Source organism: Belonocnema kinseyi, chromosome 9 (assembly GCF_010883055.1).
Source record: "Belonocnema kinseyi isolate 2016_QV_RU_SX_M_011 chromosome 9, B_treatae_v1, whole genome shotgun sequence".
Classification (NCBI taxonomy): domain Eukaryota; kingdom Metazoa; phylum Arthropoda; class Insecta; order Hymenoptera; family Cynipidae; genus Belonocnema; species Belonocnema kinseyi.
Window position 1 is genome coordinate 70,418,567 of NC_046665.1, and position 11,334 is coordinate 70,429,900.

An 11,334-nucleotide genomic window follows, 5' to 3' on the forward strand; every position below is an offset into this window, starting at 1 on the left:
TGGTGGGTTGAAATTTTTGTAAAAAAAAATCAAAACATGGTTTTCGATGTATTTTTTCCCGTAGAATTCGATTCTGAAGTCAAAAAAATAAAATTTTTCTTTTTTTTTTTTTATTTAAAAAAAACCATGAAAAATCCGTAAAAAATGAGGTTTTTCGATCAAAACCCCATAAAAAAGTAGCTGGACCCTACTTTTTTATTGTAAATTCGGATTCAGCGTCGAAAAATACATAAGAATATATAGGTCTGGTGAATTGCACATACACTTTTGTTTTTTTTGTGGGCCTGTGTAATAATATACATTTATGGAAATGATGTAAAAGATCAGGTATAAACTCGTGTGCGAAGCACGAGATACGTGATGAGAATGTGTTCGTTAAAGCCGCCCGTGTAACGCGCGATGTGAATGTGTCCGCGAGGTGGGCAGATTTTTACATTCTCATCAGAGAATGCATTAGATTTGTGTAAAATTTGAACACCCCCCCCCCCAGTTTTTTTTCAAATGTCCACGTTTTGAGAGCCTCTGAAACCGAAAAACTGGTTTTTACAAATGTGTCTGTCTGCCTGTATGTCTGTCTGTATGTCTGTCTGTCTGTATATCTGTATGTATGTCTGTATGTCTGTCTGTGAACGCGATAACTTTCGAAAAAATTAATCTATTAGATTGCCCTTTTGCGGACTCGTTTAGTGTCCTAACCTTAAGGTCAAGTTCGTTATTTAGCCATTTTGGATAAAAATTCAAAAAGTGGGCACATTTTGAATTTTTTTTAGACCACTTTTTTGAAAAATCCAAAATTTTCTGTACGGCTATTTATAGTATTGAAAAAGTTAAACAATTTATCCTAATGACTTTTTTTTAAAAATCAAAAATTACCAGAGTTAGAGCTTTATCAAGATTAAAAAAACAAATTAAAATCAACATTTTAAGCCAAACAACGCATGATACGAAAACAAGTAAAAAAAGAAAAACATTGCTTTTCGAAATCCCTACAAGATCATAATAACAATTTTTTTAATTTGGTCGAAACGTTGAAAATTCCAAATTTGATCGTACCAAAAATTTTTAAAACCACATTTATTCAAGATTTAAAAATTCTATGTACGGTTGTTCATAGTACTCAAAAACTCAAACAATTTATCCCTATGACTTGTTTCTATAAATAGAAAATCATCAGAGTTAGGGCATTTTCAAAATAAAAAAAAAACTAAACTGAACATTTTAAGCCAAACAACATATAATACGAAAAAAAGTCAAAATAAGAAAAACTTTTGTTTTTGAAGGCCCTACAGGATGATGATAACAACATTTTTAATTTGGTCGAAAAGTTAAACATTCCAAATTTGATCCTACCAAAAAAAAAATAAAAAATCCACAAATTCCATTTTTTGGTTAAACTATGCAAGATACGAAAAAATAAAAAGGCTTAAATTACACGCACTGGAAGAAACTACAAATTCATAATGAATCGCTTTTCGACACAAGTTACGAAAAAAATGAGACAAAACTTGTTCATCTAAAAAGGAGCTATAATTTTTGATAGGACACGTAGTGTTTGCTTCAGTCGTAAAAAATAACATTCAAAATTAAAAATGTTAAATTATTTTGAAAAAAAGACACAAGGTATACACAAAAATTAACAGACAAAAGTTGTACGCCTAAAAAAATCTATCAATTTATTATCAATCTTTTTTGGATTGGACGAGTAGATTTTCTTTTTCGTAAATAATAAGATTAAAAATAAAGAAATTAAATTTTTGCTAAAGCACAGACAAGACGAAAGAGGACACAGGCTCCTATATAGGACCCTATATGGGTTCCTGTATTAGACCCCATGCAGATGCGCAGTAGTTTTTATTTAATCGTAAAAAACCACATTAAAAATAAATTATAAAAACAAGGAAATAAGAATTAGCATGATTCAATTTTTATGCATATTATGAATTGTAATGATATACATTTATTGAAATGATACATGTTTCAGAGCAGCTTGGAATACAATTGAAAGCAAAATAACAAACAAATACAAAAGTAATCATGATAAATACAATGTACTTTTTATTTTGCAATTTTTTAATAAGTAATCCCAGGCAGAGTTACATAAAAAATGTATTATAATTGATATAAAAGTGTTGTGTATAATGTAGAAAAGTTGACATGTTGGACAAAATCGAGTGCGAAGCACGAGACACGTAATGAGAATGTGTTTGTTAAAACCAAAAGAGCTTTAACAAAAGAGAGTTAAAAATCACAAAATTTCAGTTGTCGGTCCGTTCACCTTTGATTTTAAAAGGCCTGTGCCCGAATGCGGAAGAAATGCAAAGACCAAGTGCGGAGTGCGATTGCCATCAGTTGCTTGTTGTGGGTGCGCTCAAACTCTCTTTTAACGAAAGAAAATTCGCAATTACAAAATTATAGTGGTGGATGTTTTGAGTCTTAATTTCAAAATGTTTACGCAAGAATGTGCGAAAATATAAAGAGCGAGCGCGTAGTGCGAGATAAATACATAATCGAGCGCGAAGCGCGAGATAAATACAACATCGAGCGCCAAGCGTGAGAACCAACAGTTGCCCGCCTTAGGCGTGCTCAAATTTGTGAGCGAAGCGAGCCGCGCGCGACGAGAATGTGCCCGCGTGGCGGGAAGATTTTTTAATGTGGCATCCTGATTTGTCTATCAATTTCATTCATTGCTTTCTATAAATACCACCGATGACACGAATTTAATTAAATGAATTGTGTTATCTATAAGTTTTATTTATAGTTTTTGGCTAAGTCTATAAATGATGTTATGCTATTAATTCATTGAAATTTAAGCCTGAGGTAGCCTCTAGACTATAACCATTTCTATTTGGTCAGAATCATCAAATGTAATAAATGCATTAAACATATAAGGAATTTGACGCTCTACTGAAAGAAATGCTTGAGGGCTATTTCCCATAGGATTGTGATTAAGAGTTTCTGAATTAATCAAAAAATATTTCCCCTATGAACAGACGTATTTCTTTTTAGACGAATAAATATAGAAGCCACGGGAATACTAATATGGGTAAATTAGTACGTATGATATGGAAAAAAGGATGATGTGCTTGTGCTGCAAAAGGAATATAAATTATTTATCATAAAAATTCCTTGTCTATCTACAATACATAACCAAACTGTTATGCCTAAAATAGTAAAATAGCCAATCCATATGACCAATCGTAGTTTACACAAACTTGTAAGCCCCGAGCATTTTTAAAATACAAAGAAAATTCAATTGACCCATCCTTATGTTACAAAAGTTGGGCTTTAGGATGAAAGTACTAGAGAAAAAATATATTGCAATTAAAAATGCCATAACAGTCATAGATAGGATACAGCTTTACGCTTACCAATAAAAACAAAGAAAACTCTTAATGCAATAAGGAAAGTAATGTTTTATGAGAGTACATGTACCAGTCAATTATTACATTCCATCCCTCGAAATTTTGTCACCATTTAAAAAAAATTTGTTTTTATAAGTATTAGAATATAAGAGACTAGAAGCTGGATAAAGACGAATATTCCGAAATGCTAATCTTAACGCACTCACTTCACAATGCAGAACTGAATAAAACTATCACAATGATGATTCTAACTAAATTCACATCGTCCTGATTTGAAATGTATTGAAGCAATAAGATGAAAATATGTTGAAACTTTTTAAATCTAAAAAGGGTATTTGCCTGAAAATTAATCTGTTTTACCTGATGATTCTGATATCTTGATAAAAACTAGTCGTTTCTGATTAGATTTAACTGGTAAAGTGATCAATTTAATTGAAAATTAAACTAATTTCTGCAAAATTATTTTTTTTAAAATTATTATTTAGTTTAAAATTGAACTGTTTAGCTTAAAAATTAACTTTTTTGTGCAAGTTTATATTTACGGCTGAAAATGCAACTTTTTTTGTAGAAGATGCATTATTTTGGCTTCAAATTTTTAAAAATTGATAGAAAGTTCAACTTTGCTGAAGTGCATTGATTTTCTTATTCGAAATTAATTGGTTATATAGCAATTTTTTTATCATTTTTGATTAAAAATTAATTTTCTTGTTGTTATTCGTCATTAATTGTTATTTAAATTCATTTTCATGTTTGAAAATTTACCTTTTCTGGTTGAAAATTCATGTATTTTTACGAAAATTCTCATTTCTAGTAGAAAATTGATTCTCCTGGTCCTTTTTGATTTAATTAAAATGCTTTTTATCTAAAATAAAAATATTTTTCGGCTTAATTACCAACTATTATATTTTTAGTTGAAAATTTACCTATTTTGTTGAAAATGAAACTACTTTGTGGAAAATCAGTTTTTTTTTGTTTGAAAATTAATTGCTTAAGCTGAAAATGTAACTATTGAATTGAAAATTTTACTTTTTGGGTAGAAAATAATTTTTTTAATTTAAATTTAAATTTTCGAGTGGAGTATTGAACTGTTTTGAAGAAAATTCGTTTTTTCGACATGAAAATTAAATAATTTGGTAGACAGTATAATGTTGTTGTAGGAAGGTTTTTTCACCTGAAAATGAATTTTTTCTATGGAAATTTAATTATTCCGCTTTTAATTAGATCTTTATTTTTTAAAATAAAATTTCAACTATTTATTAAAAATGTATGCATTTTGTTGAAGATTCGTCCTTTTTGGTAGAAAATGTAGAAAATTTCTTAGCTGAAAACTCAACTATTTGATTGAAAATGAATGTTTTTTTTTAAATGCGTTTTTTTGTCAGAAAATTACGAAATCCTACTGGTTGAAAATTTAACTATTTGGCTTAAAATTCACCCTTATTGTAAAAAAAACTAGTCTCTCTAGCTAATATTAAATTTTCTTCAGAATTCATAGTTTTTGATTGGACGGTCAACTAATTAGTTGGATTTCATAATAATTTCTCGAGTTCAAACAAGTTGTTGTTATTTTTTTTTTCATTATTTACTAATATGTTTCATAGATTTATAAAGTTAATTTTGAGAAATGAAAATGCAAACTCTATTGGGAATACACCAAATAAATTGTGTGTCACAGCTAAATGAAATTATCTTCTAATAAAATAGTTTATAATCATCAGCATATTGTTTTTAGGTGTAAATATACCATTTTATGTCACCTCCGAAAACTCGACCTATAATTATTCACCAGATTCTGATCGCATACAATTAATCGCGGTAATGTTTGATCGAAATTTTCATCCGCGCACTCATGCACGTCAGATCGAAACACGCAATTCAAATTGCAGCGAATTGATTCGGCGATTACAGTCGACCACGCGCAGTTGAATTAAATGCTTTGTTTTATAGAGAATTGATTAATGTTTTCATTTGCGTTGCCACCGAGGATAATGTTTGTCGTGGGCTCCGGGTCAAAGAATTACCGTGAAAACAGAGGTATAATTAAATGTTGAACATGGGCTTTTATGCGGGAGAGAAAGACAGTCTAAATGTGCTGCTGCATTTCAAAAGAACCACTATCGTGGTCAGCTTTATTTAATATGCGCTCTTTATTTCAATCACTTTTTCATTTCCGATTTTTCTTTGATTTTAAAGAATTTCAGAGAATTTAGCACACTTTAAGGAATTCCATAAAAATTTGAGTGAGTTTAAAGAAATTTAAGAGATCAAATAATTTTCATTTAATTTAATAAAATTAAATTATAGAAAATTCAGCACGAATATAACAGAATTTAAGTGAATTAAAAAACGCCTTAAAATTAAAAAAAAATGCGTTAAATAAAATGTAAGCGGATTTAAAGCAATAAACGGAAATTAACTCTTGATAAAATTATAATTATATAGAATATAATCCGATAAAATTTATAAAAATGATAAATGAACTTTTTCTCAGGAAGTGAATTGACTACACTTTTCAAAATATTACAAAAATTCAGTAAATTCTTTATATTTGGAATGCATATGTGCTCAAAAATATACTCTGTATATAGAGAAAGGTAAAGAAAATGATGAAGTTCTTAAGACTTCAAGGTGAGGTTGAATGACTTCCGAGTAAATTAAAAGAAGCTACAAAAAATCCATTTAAGGCCATTCAACGAGTGGGTCACGTGACAAGATTTCTACCTTACCGACACTTTTTTTTTATTTCTCAATTTATTTTTACACCAAGAGCCATATCGAATTGAAAATTTGGAATAATACATCAGAAGCACTAAGAAAGGTACGTCTGGCCCTAAACCTTTAAAATTATGAAAAAAATCTTTGTACAATTTTTTTTGCTTTTTTCATAATTATAAAAATTTTCAATTCGATGTGGCACTTGGTGTTAAAATACGTTAGGAAATAAAAAAAGTATTCATAAGGTAGGAATCTGGTCACGTGGCCCACACGTCACATGGCCTTAAGTGATTACGATTAAGTAAATTTACAAAAAATTAAGTAAACTTAGAAGAATTTAAGCAAATTCTGATTAAATAATAAAAGTTCAGGATAAATTGATAAGAATTTAAGGAAAATTAAAAATAAAATTATAAAAATTCAGAAAATTAAGATCTTTTAATTAATTCTAATAAAACTAGAGAGAATTTAGATGAATCCGAATAAATTCAAAACAGTTCGATTGAACTAATATAAATTCAAGACGAATTTAAAAAATGCAGTATAAATTAAAAATAATTTAAATGAATGCGATAAAATTAAAAAAAATTAATTAAGATAAATGAGATTGAATAGAAATCTAATCGAATTTACAAGAATTCAAGATCAACTTAAAAGTCTTCGGGGTAAATTAAAAAATATAAAAATCCAAAAATAATCCATTAAATTCAGAACATTTTTAGCCGAAAATTTTTTTAAAGAATTTAATAGAAATAAATTATTATCAAAAACTTTCAATTTTTTCTTTATATTTACAAATACATCTTGGACACTTTATTTCTAAGAAAGAGATATTAACGGGGCCTTGCAGACCATTAATTATAATTAAATGGTAAATTTTCGCATTCTAAACCCGATAATTTGCAAAAAAAAAAGAAATTTGTTTAAAAAAATTTAAGGCTTATTCTTCAATTAATAAAAGATACTTTCTTGTGCGGGAGAAATTTTTCAAGTTTAAATATGTATATAAAAATTCATAAATAATGAAAATTCATTTTAACACCTAAAATGACTTCGCAGCTGTTTAATATTTTTCTTTAAAATAAAATATAACTTATGGCAGCATTATTTCGCCTTGAGAAAGAGTCTTAGTTGGATAGTTTGCAAAATTCAAAATTTTACAATTTTATTAAAATGTAAATTTTATCCGATTCCACTCAAGTTAATTAGCCAATATTATTTGATTTGTGATTACATTATAATCTGATATAACGTTCCTTTTAATTGATCATATATTGTTTAATTGCATATTCACTTTGGCAATTATATTTACTATAGTCAAATAAAGATTTAATTATTATGTACTGGTGAATGCCATTCATATTTTATATTACTGAATAAATCCTCACTGATTCTCTGTATCAATATTCAAGAATAATGTATAATTTTTGTCAGAAATAAATTATTTGAATTTAGCATTGATTTTTCATGTGATACTGCTTTTTATACTACTTTTTAATACATTTAAACTTATTTACATTCTAAATATTTCGTTACACGGATGTCAATTTTATACTCTATAAGCAAAGAAATTACATAACTTTTTGTCCAGATATAGTCTTTAGCTGGTTTTCATAATTAAATGATAGTGAACCGTTCTTAAGATGAAAATGAAATACTAACTATTCAACCTTGCAGATGTTACTTGTAAATTATTGCAAGACTCGCAATAGTGTTTCTTCTCATCCCTCTCCTTGTTTCTCCTCACGCGTACTCTCTTCTTTCAGTACATTAACGAATTTTTCACACATATACAATTTCTTAATTAAATTAATATCATTTTTATATTTTACCAGCCATTAAGACAGTTTCACCAAACAATTAAGGATTGAAAAATTAACACAAGCATGTTCTGTACACTCGTTCCGGGGCCGTGTATAAATTAACCAAATTTATTTTCTGGTGGGCGTTTGTGCCAAAAACATTTGTAATGTTAGACATTCTCAAGTCGACGAATCACTAAGAAGCGAAAGTTAAAAACAGATTTTATTGTAAGCAGTTCTTTTTCATCACAATCTGGTGCTCACTGTAGCACCTACAGTACATTAAATGGAAAAAAATTATGTTACTTTATTAAAAATTGTAATAGTATAACCCGTGACTTATCAAATAATTTTAGTAGTATCTAGTAATTAAAGTATTAGTATTAATTGTAATAGTCATAATTTAATGAAGTAATAATAACTAAATAATAAAATGAGGATTCATACGCAAATTAAATAAAGTTTTTTTGTAATTTTCTATCCCTACTTCCCCCGCGTCAAATACCAAAAGATTTGCTCCGACCACTACAGTATCTTACTAAGAGTTTATAAATTTTGAAAAAAATAGATTGTATCAAAAAGTATTTAGTTTTAGAAGCATAGAATTTTATAATCACCCTATGTGCCTCACAAATTCATTATATAAATCATCTGATTCGATATTTCGAAAAACTTTCATCATATATATTTTTTCATGTTAAAATTATTGACTTTTGTTTTTTATTAACACAATTTCTGAATATTGAGCTCAATGTGATTTTTCAGGAGAAATGCGGATCTAACATTTTCAAATTGATATCTCGAATGGTACTCAAGATGACGATTTTTTTCTTTTTATTAGAATAATCAAGTGACGTAAGTGTCAGCACTTTGCCTTTCCCTTCCTCGGAATACCTCTTGAGTTTCCGGGATCTGCGAATGCTAACCCACGTACCCTCACTGTTCCCAGATCCACACCTTCTTCGTCGAAGTGGGTCATTCTTAGATAATTGTTCATAAATATAATAAATAGCCGTGATAACATAACGCATCCTTGTTCAACACCTTGCATGACATCAAACCAGTCAGTCTGTTTTCCATTTTCCTAAAAATTCGCTTTTCTACACGTATATATTGTTTTTATTGCTTCTATAGGAGCCATCCATTTCTTTGTGCTGAGAAAAAGTATTTTTTAATATATTTTACATGCGTTCTCTGTAATCATTGCAGTTGCCTTTTTCTCTCTTTCTTTGTTATATTCGTACGAAAATCGCGTTTTTCTAGTCATCTCGAAATTCTCCCATCTCGATACATAAATAAATGCTAATAATTTACTTTAATATTCATTTGAGAAAAGTAGCAGAAAAAATTACCATTCTCATCCGTCCTTGTGGATCAGAGTAGACTGCCATACCAATAAGATTTTGGGGGCGTTCAATCTGAATCCGGGATCTGTTTAATCTCATCGGGTTAGCTTTATAGTCATTTTAAGGTCAATTTGGCACAAAAAGTTTTTGCACCGAAAACCACCATCAAGGTCATTCCAATGTCGAATTAAAACAAAAAACGTTTAAGTGGAGAAAAACACGATTCTTATACCTTTTTGGAATAGATGAATCTGATTGCGGGGTGTGTTTGAACCGATTAGATCAGGAACAGAGTCATTTGAATATCAACTTCTGTTCATGAAACGGAAACGTATTTTTGACGTCTCTGCCATGCACTGGCTGTCAACACTGTGATAATGAACTGATGGAGGTACTGGAGCATCATAGATGAGCCCAGCTTCATTTTCCGAGCGAAACGCTTAAATTCTGTGGGGATACTCTGATACCGTTATTGAAATTTAAAATTCTGTTTCCTCAGAGGATATTGGGAATGGTGACAACTGCGTTAATCGACGATGTACCATATAGAATGATATGTTTTCCCATCTTTTGCGGTGACAAAGCCATAAGAGGCGTACTGCCCTGCACAGCAGTAAATTTACACAAAGGTTTCATCTAAGGTCGACAGATGGCCGTTCACCATATGGTCGTACACTATGACACCAAAAACTCTTACACAGATCATTTTTTCGTTATTCCGATGAGATACCAGCCCGAGAAGTTCAAGAGAATGATTTTACCTTCAGGTGAACTTAACAGATCATTTTAATGTGGGGTCATATAGTAAACTCAATCGTAAAATATCCCGTTCATCCCAAATCCGCGGTCAAAAACACGTTTTCATTTGTAATCAAAAGTTGACCTGGAAATGGCACTCACCCTGATCCAATGGAATTAAAGAGACACCGGATTCAGATTCATAGAACAAAAAACGTATAAGAATCGTGGTTTTCTCCACTCAAGCGTTTCTTTCTTAATTTGATCTTCGAGTGACTGATTGCTGACCTGATGGGATCAAACAGCTCGAATAAAAATGCTTCGACTTGAGTTAGACTTGTATTGTCTCCAATCAAGACATGATGAAGTCAAAAAGTTCGACTTGAGCATGTCTCAGTTTTGAGACGGAGTCAGACTTCAATTTATGTCTTGGAGACAAGTTTCTATGCCTTGAAGATATAAATTTATTTCTTGAGTCAAATTTTTTCGAATCCAACACGAGCGGCTTATAACTTCGAGTGTACACCTGTCCTAACAAAAAGGGTCATTCTGTCGGGGGCGAAATATGTTGTTTTGTCAGAGGAAATTTGGCAAAACGTATTTTCCCGCTTTATATAAAAAGATTTAAAAAGTTACGAAAAGTGACAATCTTTTTGATTCTAATAGCGTTCATTATGTTCTTTGAAACTCCATCAGGAAACTGAAAAATGATTTAAAATTAACAAAATGGCAGCAGTTTTTCTCAAAATATTAAAAATCTATTTTCTTAAAGAACACAACTTACATTTTTTCGCCAATTTTTTAAAACTTTTACTTTGATAATGAAGATATCCTGTAACTCCTATGGTTGCTAAGAAAACATAGAAAATTCGATTGTAAGAATAAAGAATTCTCCTGGATTTATCAGTTATTTAGAAAGCATGAAACTTACAACGTATCTTTATTATCAAGCAAAAATTCAACAAACTTTGGAAACAAATTTAAGGTGGGTTTTTGAGAAAATTGAATTTAAATATTTTCAGAAAAACCGCTGCCATTTTGTTAATTAAAATTTTTTGTCTCAATTACATCACACGTTATAAAAGTTTATATAAAAAATTAGGATTTTTTTAGAACAAAGCACAACATTCAAACACCAGGAAAATACTTTTCTCCTAATCTACTATTATATAATTCAAATTTGTGCCCTTGAGGCTCGATACCATTCACACCGTTGCAAATATCGGCTTGAAAATTTATCCACGTGTAGATTAGGCACTGGAGATGGTTCCACCCGCGAGCCAAATCGTTAATTGATCATAGTTTTTGTTTAATAAATAATGCAAAATAGCATTGTTTGTATATGTATATATATATCATTCGCATCATTCG

The 11,334-nt window shown here is 29.8% G+C and overlaps 1 long non-coding RNA gene across 2 annotated transcripts in view; it reads left to right on the forward strand.

The window, feature by feature from the left end:
* The window catches only part of LOC117180271, a 478,081-nt gene that overhangs the window by 40,043 nt on the left and 426,704 nt on the right, over positions 1 to 11,334 (forward strand). The window lies entirely within an intron of this gene.